This window comes from Peromyscus californicus, unplaced genomic scaffold, assembly GCF_007827085.1.
Source record: "Peromyscus californicus insignis strain IS unplaced genomic scaffold, ASM782708v3 Scaffold_16__1_contigs__length_79575227, whole genome shotgun sequence".
NCBI classification, from domain to species: domain Eukaryota; kingdom Metazoa; phylum Chordata; class Mammalia; order Rodentia; family Cricetidae; genus Peromyscus; species Peromyscus californicus.
The window spans coordinates 59,461,771-59,474,814 of NW_026294458.1; the positions used below are offsets into that span (position 1 = coordinate 59,461,771).

Here is a 13,044-nt window from a genome sequence, read left to right on the forward strand (position 1 = left end):
AATTTAGTGCATTACATTCAAAGTAATGAATAAAAGCAGTGGGCCGTTACCGTCTGGCTGGCTGAGGGAGGCCAGAACAGTCAGACTCCCCTGAGGCCATGTGCTAGTTTAAAAAAAAAACAGTGACAGGCAGAATCAAGGGAGTCCCTAAGCATCACAGTTTGGTTTGTCTCCCCTAATTTCCTCTTCTGTTAGAGACTCAAGCTGCAGGGAGAAGAGGTAATCTTATCCATTAATTCACCACACTTTATAAAATACTGAATACTGTGGTTTCATTACCAACAAATGCGGTTTAGATAGGTAGATATGTATTTACATTGAACAGGGAGATGAAAATTCCAGTGAATGTGAACCAATAGCTGTGCCTCTGAGCAGTTTGTATTGTACCCTACATGTATTGTATATTTATCTAGGTAGAAAATGCACATGGATATTATTACATGAATGAATAAACCAGTGAAATAAGCCTGTGCATATCTATCTATTCCATATCCTATTTATTGAACATACATAAGCAGTTACTGAACATGATGCCAAATTGTTAATAATCACTTTTTCTTAAAAAGTAACTATCTTAAAAAGTAAATATTTCCACATAAAATACTCTCCCTTATATATATCATAAACTTTTTTTAACCTACAATATAAATAATCAATGATGTTGAATGAACCTGTTCTACATTCTTGGTTTACAGATTTCTTATCCTTTAATATAATTAAGTTAGACATACCATGTCTTGCTAAAGACAGTTGACATGCCTAGTCTTTTGTATTATTGTGAATAGTAACACCAATCCAAAAGACAAGTAGATTCTTAAGAAAAAAATACAAGTAATTTCTGTGAAAGATCCACTTTTACTTTTCTTGAGTGCCTTGGAAATTTTATCATAGAGTGCCCTTTGCTCTCCATGATAAAAACAGCTGCTTCCAAATAGCCTGGTGTATCTCATTAGAGAGATATTAGGCCTAATTATGCAACATATGAGTGAGATCATTATAGCGACATTATCTCAATGAGGTAAGTAAGGCACACGTGAAATCCAATACTCAGCTACTTGAAAGAATATTGGAAAGCAAATGTATGAAAGTGAAGATCATTTCAGTGTGTGTTAAAAGATGATACAAGACTATCATGAACTTCCTATGAATGTATTTTCTTTTACTACAACCTAAGTATTTTCCATACAAAGTGAGTCAAGTGAGCCTACCAAATCAGAGCATCTTAACTATAGTGCCACAAAACCACAGCCAGGGCTTGTGAAAGCAAAGATGTCTGGATCCCAACCTGAGAATTTCTCATTCAGTAGGGTGAGGAGAGCTCAGAACTCTACATTTTAAGTTCCTGATTGGCAATGGGCTCTTTGAGAATCAGGGGAAGATCCCACTGTGCTTTGAATGTTTAAATCAAATGATACTTTCACATTACAGTTGTTTTATAAAGAAACGTATCTTGAAATTATAACTAAGGCTGTCTATCAAGCACAGTAAGCATATTTACAGCTTGGCATTTGTAAATAGTAGCCTAAGCACTAAGCCAATCAGCTGTTACCTTTTCAATTTATTTGCAAAGAAAAATGTCAAAAAAAATCCACCTGCTTATTGTAATTGGTGGGGTTTATCTCTTTTATAGAATGTCTCAATATGTTTACTGAATTGATTAATTTTGTGCCACAAACTGAGTATCACAAAACCTCAATGGATTCATGATTATTATCATATGTAAGCAATTATCTGGATCCCTTTGTTGAAAAATAAGTGCTAGTCTTAGCTTGGATAGATTAGCTACTTTATCTCTTCATAGTGTGTTGAGGGAAAAGCAGGCAATCAAAACACTATTAAAAGTTCACATATAGGGATTTTTTTTTATTCTTTTGTTTTTTAACTTTCTTTTCAAAATTCCATTAATCTATTGTGTTTATGCTTAGTGTGAATGTGATAATACACATGCCCTGGTACAGCACAGTGGCAAGAGGACAATGGGAAGAAGTAGGTTTGCTCCTCCTCCTGTGTGGCTTCCCAATGACTCCGTTTGTCAGGCTTGGTTGGAATAGCTCTTACCTGCCAGTCCTTATGATTTTCTTATCTCAAATCAAGCATTTTAATTGCTAGAGTAGGGTTCTAGAGAGGTAGTTCAAATGGTACATAGCTTGCCAGGCAACCATGAGGACTGGTGTTTGATCCACAGAATCCACATAAAAAATAAATAAATCAATAAAACCTGGCCTTAAGTGTGGTTAAGGGCAGGCCACATGCCCAGCAGTAGATGGCCATCACAAAGAGAACTCAATGGTGTATTTGCAGGTTTTTTGTTCATAATACATAATACTTTATCTGGGGATTTTTTTTTAACTTGTAGATATTTTGCTTGTATATTATGGCTTCTGATTTTGTGTTTTATGGGTTTCTGTGTATGTAATGTGTATATCTGTGTCTATGTATGTTTCTTGTGCTTTTCCTTTGACTTTTTTTGTTTACTTTTGTTCTATTCTGGGTTCATTTGTTTATTTATTTAATTTCTTTTTAGAAGCCTATGTGTTTACTAATGAGACAGAGAAAGGAAGGACGTGGATTTGGATGACGAAGTGGAGAGGATCTGGGAGAAACTGGGAGAGGAGAAACCATAGTCAGAATATATTGAATAAAATATAATCTATTGTCAGTAAAAAATTTGTAGAATGTCAAATAACACTCCACCTCCCACGTAATCTAGGCACAGTTATACATACTTGAAATCCCAGTATTGGGAAGTCAAAGACACCCCCAGATTCCAGGGGTTCACGTAGCCAACCTACCTTACTTACCTAGGGGGTTTCTGACCAATATGAGACACCACTTTAAAAATCAAGGTTGACAGTGCCTGGGGAATGAAGTTGAGAACATTGTTCCTTGGCCTCTACATACATGTGCATGTAAGAGCATATGTATCCACACACATGTATCTGTACACACATAAAGAATTATTCACAAACACAAATATTTATAGTAATAATTGCTATTAGAAGGCCATTTTAAATGACAATAAATATCTGGCTTCATATATATAACAAAAAAAATTAAAAATCTGACTGATATTCTGAGCTCCCATATAAGATCAGGAAACATCTCTGCGTGGTAATCTTCTCTAAAAATAAAAATAATATTGTAAGACTTCAATGTTAAATGTAAGAGTGCAAACAAAACTTGTTAAATAACCTGAATTCCTAATTTTCAAATACTGGAATCTCACTTATTTTTCCAAGTTGTTTTCAGTTGAAAGCTCTGACAAATTCTCGTCTGCACCCACCCCAAAGCAAAGCTGGAAACTCTAGTTGCCGTCTGCTGCTTGCAAATCTTGAAACCGTTATTGCGACTCTCTAAGTGCTTTTGGATCATTCTGATGTGGTCTCCCTAGTCCCAAAGAAAGCTTTTTCCCAGGCCACTGTTTATGTAGCCAGAAAATGTCTTTCTTGTATTGAATTGCTAAGGCCCATGGCCACCACCTAACAAAACTGAGGCTTTGGCCTCCCCTAAATTTCTTGTGCTCTTGTTCTTGGCTCCAGTCTGTAGTCACATGAGGTTCTTTAGAAAATAAATCCTGAGTCTGAACCAGAGAAATCTGGGTCTAATTGGTCTGGTGAATAGTCAGGCCATTAGGATCTTTTTAAGATGTCACCTTATGATCATACTATGTGGCCGAGTTTGAGACTAATGTTAACAGTATTTACAGGTGAATCCACTAAAATGGTGAAGACAATAATATAATATTAGTAACCATGAAGCGAATGTATGCGTCTTATCCCCTAGGAGTGTTAATACATGGTAAGAAGATGTTTGCCCCTCCATTAACATACATTGTAACGGCCTATGTGAAGATTAGAAGATGATGGTGAAGTCATGCTATGCCTTTGTCATAATTTTAGTGGTAAGAATTACTTACAAAGCAATGTTCATTATGGTAGCCAACATTTCAACTAGTTCAGACTCTTAATCTCTTTCTCATGTTTTATGCTCTGGTTTCCTAACCAGAGTCCCCAAGAGAGGCTCCAAGCCCTGGCTAAGGGACAGGAACATAGTAGGTGCTAAAGGGAAGGCAGTTTTGCATAATCATTGGTAATATATTTATCAAATGAGTGCAGATATGAGCATTGTTGAAAGAAATGTAACAGTTTTACAAAGATATTTGATGTTAATATATAAGTTATGTTGATGAAAAATGGAACAGTCCTGTAGATATGGAGAAAAGGAAGAGGAAAACAAAATGAAAGGTCCAGCAACATTTTTATTTTAAGTGGGAGGGCTGGGCGTGCCACTCATCCCTTAGAATGTTATACAAACACAAAGAAATTATTTAGATATCTTTATCAGAAATATAAATGGAAATAAAACATAAAATAAATATGAAATACGACAAAATGAATAGCTACCAAATCATTGGCAGATCAGATAGTTTTAAACAGAAAAAAATGTTGAGAAGTGGTTGTAAGATTTGTACCTTATAAATAGAACTATATTTTTCAAGCATGCATTGTTCACTCTCAAAATATGCCAAAATAAAACTAAACCCAGAAATTGCAGAAACAGCATATGGTCATAATTTAACATTACAGAAGTATTTTTTTATATGTGTGTGAAAAGGCTCCTCCAAAATATTTAAAAGAAACAATAAAACAAAAGCACATTAAATGGAATAACCATTTGCCTTAATAATTATTGGAACTGTGGGAAACTAAAACCATAGTTGTAAGCAAATTAGAAATATCACATTATATTATAGTACCACATTTCAGCAGCAGCATATTGCCAATATTTTTAAAGACAAATTCATGTACACTAGTATTTATTATATTTAAATTAAGTCTTAATCAATAATTTAAATTTTATAAAACTAGGAGAAAATGTCAAATGAATATAAATTTAATCTTGGAGATTTTAAAATCATCAAATGAGCTACATAAATAAATCTTGTAAGAAAATGTTTAATGGTAAGCAAGAACACAAAGCAAAATATTATTAATTATTAGAAGAAGGCAAAGTGAATACAAGGAGAAATTAAAAAACACAATATGGTGGTAATCTTATTTAAGAAGATAATTGTAAAGTTCTAGAAAAATACTAATGAATATACTTTACACAGGGTGTTAAAAATATAACTTCTGGCCAGGCCAGACAGTGGTGATGTCTTTAAGCCCAGAACTAGGGAAGTAGAGATAGGCAGATGGCTGTAAGTTCAAGGACAGCCTGGTCTATAGAGCAAGTATATCAATACCCTAGCTTACTATGAAATATGTAGATGATTTTAACAACCCATACAATATTATGAAGGAAACTATGCAGTAACTACAGGAATTCATGGAAAGCTAAATCCTTGACCATAGTCTCCCCAGATAGTCACATTTTTAAGAATGATGTCCTCTAAGTATTTCTACACACGTTTCTTAAATTTATATTTTTCAGGAAGTTTGAATCAGATTGTTTTCCATTACAGTTTTTAAAATCTGAATCAGGAAACTCACAAAATTCCACCCACCCTAAGACTTGTCCATGGATTGGGAAGAGAGTAACTGTAATGTGGGCTATTTCTGAATTCTACACAAAAAATTTGACAGAATCTGCGCAAAGTCCAGGGGAGCTACCCTGATTGATTCTATAAGAGAATATCCAGTCTCTCTGTCTTACATGTTTGCCCTTTCCTGTAACTTCTTTATTTTTTTTAATTTTATAATTTAATTTAATTTTACATATCAGCCACGGATTCCCTTTTTCTCCCCCCCCCCCCGCCTTTCCCACAGCCCACCCCCCATTCCCATCTCCTCCAGGGCAAAGACTCCCCTGGGGATTGAGTTCAACCTGGTAGATTCAGTCCAGGCAGGTCCAGTCCCCTCCTCCCAGGCTGAGCCAAGTGTCCCTGTATAAGCCCCAGGTTCCAAACAGCCAACTCATGCACTGAGTACAGGACCCGGTCCCACTGCCTGGATGCCTCCCAAACAGATCAAGCCAATCAACTGTCTCACTTATCCAGAGGACCTGATCCAGTTGGGGGCTGCTCAGCTATTGGTTCAGAGTTCATGCGTTTCCATTCGTTTGGCTAATTGTCCCTGTGCTTTTTCCAATCTTGGTCTCAACAATTCTTGCTCATACAAACCCGCCTCTTTCTCACCACTTGGACTCCTGGAGCTCCACCTGGGACCTGGCCATGGATCTCTGCATCCAGTTCCCTCAGTCATTGGATGAGGTTTCTAGCACGACAATTAGGGTGTTCGGCCATTCTGTCACCAGAGTAGGTCACAAGAACAGAGAGGGAGAACAAGGAATAAGAGACCATGATAAATGAAGACCACATGAGAATAGGAAAAAGCAAAGTGCTAGAGAGGTCCACAGAAATCCACAAAGATACCTCCACAATAGACTACTGGCAATGGTCGAGAGTAACTTCTTTCTAAAGCTTTCAGTCCACCACAGAACTCACCCTGTCTCTTAGAAGCATCTAAATTACAATTTTGGCTCAAGTTAGGAAAGGGGTTTTTTTTAATGTTATTGTTATTTTAATCAATATTCAGCTTTCAATTGCACAAATTTGGAGTTCATCATTTGCCTTAGTTTCATTTTATAAATTATCTATCAGTTTTTCATTTTAGGACATGTTTCTTTCCTATGAACTTGTGTTTATTGTGATCATTACTCTGGAATTTACCATGATGGGTCTTGGAAAAGAAGCATCTTTTTTTTTTTTTTTTGCACCAGATATCCCTCAACCCCTCCCCACTCACCTTCCCAATTCTGGCTCAGCCAGCTGGTTACCATGGGAAGAGAAGAGGTGACTACCAGGTCTGGAGAGAGACACTAGGATTCAGGCCCACATCATGGGGGCAGAAAGAAGTTATTCCACGCCTTAATCACAAAGTTTACCCAATCCGTGCTACTCTCCAGATGTTATATTCATGGATATAAATTTTGATAGTGTACAGGAAGGAAGTCCAAATATGCTTAACTAAAAAAGTTTTGAAAATATTCTGAAATAAACCAGGATGCAGAATATGCCACAGACAGCAAGAACAACACATCTGAGTTGAAAAACAAACTCACAATTGTGCTCAGAGCTAAAGATTAGAATGCCTTAGTTAGAAACATACTCAATATGAGTTATGATGCATAAGAACTTTGCAGTTTGCTATTTCCAATATCCCATCAGGTAGCTTCTACTATCCCTGCACACCTTTCCTTTATTTATTTTTCATCATTTCTTTGAACAGAGAAGCTACAATGTAAAAATATGAAGAATTCAACTCTCCATTAAACAGGCGAATGACTCAAACACGTTTCCCCCCTTGATGTTTAGTATCAAGGATATTGTTATGCTGTTTTGTTGAGTTATTTTTTATGTTGATTGATATCATACTTACTAATTGAGCACATTGAAACCTAACGTGTAGCAATTTTGTGAAGTCAAAATTTGCCGAAAGGATCCTGAATGTCTTTAAAGAAACCAAAAGCAGCAGTACAAATGGGCCGCACGATCGTGGGGAACTAGTTAATAAGACTGATCCGGTTTATTTTCCATCTCTGCTTCTACCATACAGCCCCCTCATCACTGAGCCCTCGCTGGTTATGCCACTCCAGTTCACGAGATGGAGAGGCCAGTTAGTGTGAGCTGTACTCACCTTAGTTTTAGTACCTAAAACCCCAAAGAATTTTACTCACATTTATTTGTAAAATAACAGGTTATAGATTTAAATCAAAGGCATTGACTGGGTATAGGTCATTGTCAATTTTCTAGCAGTCATGAATTCATTCCCTTAGGTTAAGGATATCTTGAGAATGCTCTCTGCATCCTGACACTGTCTTAGGTACTAGGGATATGGCAACAAGAGAGATAGAAAGGATCTTCCATTCTCTTGAGCAGGGAGAGGCACACAATACGTAAGTTAAAATTTATGATAAATATCTTATATGCAAGTACACATAGAAGTTAAATATAGTACACAGTCATACATTTAATACTACCAACTTAAAACGTAATAAGTGATGGGATAGCAGAGTATAGGGCAACATTAGATAGAGATTTAGGGGAGGATGTCTGTTAAATTAAATGTGACTATAGACCCAGGTGACAAGAATAAACCAGCTATCAAAAATCACAGAAAACACTAGGACGTGGTTGTGTTAGAGCACCTGTCTAGCATGTGTGGGTTGTGAATTCAGTCTCCAGCACTATCAAAGTACAAAGCAGAGAAGATGTAAGGTATGTATATATATATATATATATATAAAAGATGTGAGAATATTAGACAGCCAGGACAGCTAGAATCTAGTAAGCAAATAGGAAAGAGATGGGTGGGTTAAAGACAGCAAAATAGGGACTGAAAATATGTAGGGAAGGTTCTACAAGGCATTTGAATGTTACTCAAAATGGAAAAAAGTTTTAGCCCGAGGGAGGATGCTATGATTTGCCATAGTTGGGCAGGGTGCCCCTTGGGTTATGTTTTAATTTGACTGATGTTGCCGAAGCCAGAGGGCTGCAGAATGAAAAGGAGTATTTTCCCATGGGAGACATGGTTCTGGGCAGATAAAGAAAGGCACGGTTTTTTTTTTTCTTCCCCAGTCTGTTGGGGCACCTCTGTTAGAAATGCCCTCAGCAGTTCATCCCCACGTACTGTCAATCACTGTAATAACCTTTCCTGCAAATCCAGCCCCATTCTAACCTTTTTCTATAAATTTACAGTATTTCAGACATTTCTAATCTTCTTTGTAATTATAAGGGTATTCAAAGGAACTGGCTCAGTTGGAATGTGATCCAGTATTAGTAAATTGTCTTTGCTGTGCTGATTTAAGCATTGATCACCTGGTGGCGAATACTTCCTTGAATGCTGCACATTGCTTGGAGGCACAGGTTTCCAGTCTGATGCACTAAGCTTTGTGTTTTCAAATTTCCCGTCTTCCAAGTTTTGTTATTTGCCATGCTTATTTTCAGTTTTCTTACCAAAAACATGCTTGCATCCTGAGGGTGTTTGCTAGATGGGTAGCAAGGAGCATCACTCAGCTATAAACGAAAGTCAAACTGGCTGGGGGGGGCGGGGGGGGGGGGGATGCCAGCAGAAAAGAGATACTTAGAGAGCAGAAAGCAAAAGAAAACTACAACAGGCAACAGGCAGATAGCAATCGTATCCAACCCCAAAGGAATGACCCAAAGGGTTGTCGAATCGCAGCAGAAGAATTAATGAGAGGGAAAATTTCTCAAGGAAAAAGAGCCAAGTATAGATAAAGGAAGAAATAAACATCATAAAGGAAAAAAAAAAAACAACATAGAGAAAGAAAAAAAATAAAGCCCCAAGAGCAAGGTGAAAGAGTGAAACAAAAGAAGAGACCTGAAGAAGTGGACATTGCATTAAAGCAAATGTATTCTGTTGTCTTTTTCTTATCGGTGGCTGGCTTCGCACGACTCGAGCGGCAAAGCCAACCTGAAAGGATAATTTTGTTTATGTACCCAATTTGCATAATTGTGCAATATAAATTACAATGCTAATTAAGGACAGCCCTTGGGCTGCTGGAACTGGGTCAAAGTGTTTCCCTAAGTGCAGAGAGGTTGGGGCATTGGCTCTGTCCCCTGTCCCACTGCAGGAGAGCCAAACAAGAGAAAAGAACCTTTCTGATAGGGTGCGAATTCTTGTCAGAATTTGTTGTAGAATTGTATGTCTCACTCTCAAACGTGGCTTTTCAAATAGTCTTTGTATGAACCTGAAATGATGTTCCTAAAATGAAAAATTTCTCCTAAACGTTCTTGCTTATCTTTCTATAATATTTCCCTGTCTCAGTTTGATTTTTTTTTTTTATTTAGGGAACTAAAATATGAAATTGTGAACAAGTGAACATGAACCTGGCATACAGTATTTTCTCACGGAACCCTTGCCAGATTGTCTGAAACCAGAATATGGTATGCCCTGCTTTGGCCTTCGTGAGGCAGAGAGACAGACACCAGGCTCACATCTGAGCTTCAGTTAAACCGATATCATTAAAGCTAAGTAAACATTAGAAATTCAGACCCAGAGTTTATCTCTTCTACCATCCCTAAGAAGGAGAAGATTCGTGGAATAACTGGCTTGGGTCTTTCAAAGTAAGATAGTCTCTGAGTTCACATAGTGAAGTCTGATGGAACACAGTGGAAGGCCTTGGGAAAGGCCTCTCCAGAAACAGTCTTTTGGAGGCTTTGATAGTCACTGAATTCTGACCTCAAGCAGAGGTTATATGCAAAATAGGAAAAAAGCACATATCCATCACTCAGGAGGATCAGAATGAACAATTGTGTTGTGGAGGAGGCTAAATATTCCATCTAAGGCTTCCATTCTATTTCTTATGCCCCATAGTCTCAAAATGTGTGTGGTTCTTAAGGGATTGATTCCCTACCTAACTTGATTGGTAGTCTAATTGATAGTTAAGAACTCTGGTTGTATAGACCTGATTTCAATTTTAACATGCTAGGAGTTTCTTTTGTGGGGACCATTGTAGGAATAATTGGATATATGTAATGTCTTTTCTACCCTTGTGTTATTTCATATTCTTACCAGCGCTCTAGCAACTATTTTCCAAACATTTTTAGGCCCACTTATATAAAGAAAAATATATTTATTATAAATAACACTGGAGTTATTGGTGTTAGCAGTGAGTCCTTTGAGAGGTGATTAGGAGATGGAGCAGTGACCTCATGAATGAGATTAGTGTCCTAATGAAAGATGCCCACAGAATTAAATGTTACCTTCATGTGTACAGATGGACCAGTCTGGGGTTTAATTCCATGCCTGACAACACAGATTATTATTCATGTAAAATTTTCTAAAATGTGTAAATAGCTCACATTCAAAATTTTTTTATATTTAGCAAGCCCAAAGAAGCTTGCTGTCTCTCCATAATGGATATGCATGGCTCACAGGAATGTGTGAAGTTCCCAGGAACATCCTGATCTCCACTGGTTTTCTGTTTGGATATTTTTCTGACAGTTTTACTAATTTTCCATTCTGTAATTGTGTTGGCTATACTAATTCATTCATAATTGCATTCATCATGCATTTTTAGTCTTGAACAGTCACTTACATTATGTGCACGTACGTCTGTTATTTGCTTGTTAAAAATATTAACTACCAGGCAGTTTTCAAGACATTAAGGAAACAATGGCTACAAGAGATGAGCTAACGTAAGTGAAATAAACTCTAATTTCTGGAAGGAAGGAGCTGGAACATGTGTGGTTGACTCTGTTCTTCATGGAGTGCTGGAAACATGAGTAAATTCTGAACTGGCAAGTTCTGGAATATTAAAATGTGTGTTATAGTAAAGGAAATATGCTGTGGGATGTTCTGTATGGCAAATGTGTTGCTGATTAGTCAATAAATAAAACACTGATTGGCCATTGGCTAGGCAGGAAGTGTAGGCAGGACAAGGAGGAGAATAAAGCTGGGAAGTAGAAGGCTGAGTCAGAGAGACACTGCCAGCCGCCACGATGACAAACAGCATGTGAAGATGCCGGTAAGCCACGAGCCACGTGGCAAGGTATAGATTAATGGAAATGGATTAATTTAAGCTGTAAGAACAGTTAGCAAGAAGCCTGCCATGGCCATACAGTTTGTAAGCAATATAAGTCTCTGTGTTTACTTGGTTGGGTCTGAGCGGCTGTGGGACTAGCAGGTGAGAGAGATTTACCCTGACTGTGGGCCAGGCAGGAAAACTTAAGCTACAGAAATAATATAGAAAGTTTAAGATTTTCAGTGCTGAAGTTAAGTTTCAAGACATTCCAGTACAACTGCTGAGTCTTTAGGTGAGAGAGAGAATTGTTTCAGCAACTCAAAACTGGTCAAAATGCATTTACATGGTAAACCGCCAGTGGGGATGCGTAGGGAGTATTAGAAAGAACACAAAGGACAAGTGAAAAGAAAAACAGGTTTTGGGGTTTACTTTGATTACCTAGCTGTTGTGTGACTAGGGAAGTTTAGTGTCTGTAGCTAGAGTTTTCCTGCCTGGCCCACAGTCAAGACAAATCTCTGTCACCCGCCAGTCCCACAGCTGCTCAGACCCAACCAAGTAAACACAGAGACTTATATTGCTTACAAACTATATAGCTGTGCCAGGCTTCTTGCTAACTGTTCTTATATCTTAAATTAATCCATTTCTATAAATCTATACCTTGCCACGTGGCTCATGGCTTACCGGCATCTTCACATGCTGCTTGTCATGGCGGCGGCTGGCAGTGTCTCCCTCAGCCTTCCACTTTCCAGAATTCTCCTCTCTCCTTGTCCCGCCTATACTTCCTGCCTGGCCACTGGCCAATCAGTGTTTTATTTATACAGACCGATATCCACAGCATAGTGTCCCACACCAAAAGGCACTCATTTAATCTTGGAGGGATGTTTTAAGAAGCAAAATGATGGGATGGTAATTGAAAGTACTCTAATACCTTTTCCTAACTATGTAATGTTTTCTGGCAGAAAGGATTCAGTTTGGAGGTAGTGCCTAGAGCTGAAAGGTGGAGACGAAGAATGGGAGAGAGAAGCAGTCCTTCCTGCTCCACAATTAATAAGAACTGTACTGAAGACTCCCTCCCCCAAGTACAAAATGAGGGTAAATGCTTCAATAATATGCATTTCAAAGACTCAGGAGCTAGCTCAGGTAGCAGTGTTTGTTTGCCACATACATATGATGAACTGAGAGTGATACCTGAAGTTCAGGGAAAGTTCCAGGTCCAATGAGACACTGTCAGAACAAACAGGGCAGCATCTGAGGAATGACATCAGACATTGACCTCTAACTTACTCCCACACCATGCAGATACATATATGTGTCCACACTCCCACCCATACACCCTTCTTACCCCTCAACAAAGAATACATACTTTGACTATCAAGAAATTCAACCACATATCACAGGACATTTTCAGTTTGGACCATCATTCCATGGTACATGCAATTCGAAGTAGCTAACTCGTTCTCAAATACCTGTACCAGAAACAAATAGGAGTTTTATATCTTAAGATTGACATGGAAAACAGCATATTTGAAAAATAACGACTTTTTATATCACATGTTT

General features: G+C 37.8%; 2 long non-coding RNA genes across 12 annotated transcripts in view; one reads left to right on the forward strand and one right to left on the reverse strand.

The window, feature by feature from the left end:
* LOC128112177 (uncharacterized) overlaps window positions 1-13,044 on the forward strand; it is a 610,610-nt gene that overhangs the window by 472,198 nt on the left and 125,368 nt on the right. The window lies entirely within an intron of this gene.
* Window positions 6,600-13,044, reverse strand: part of LOC128112178 (uncharacterized) — a 149,494-nt gene continuing 143,049 nt past the window's right edge. For all 7 annotated transcript variants that reach the window (XR_008218887.1, XR_008218890.1, XR_008218888.1 and 4 more), the window contains one exon: window positions 6,600-12,953. This is a non-coding gene — a long non-coding RNA (uncharacterized LOC128112178). The remainder of the gene's footprint in view (window positions 12,954-13,044) is intronic.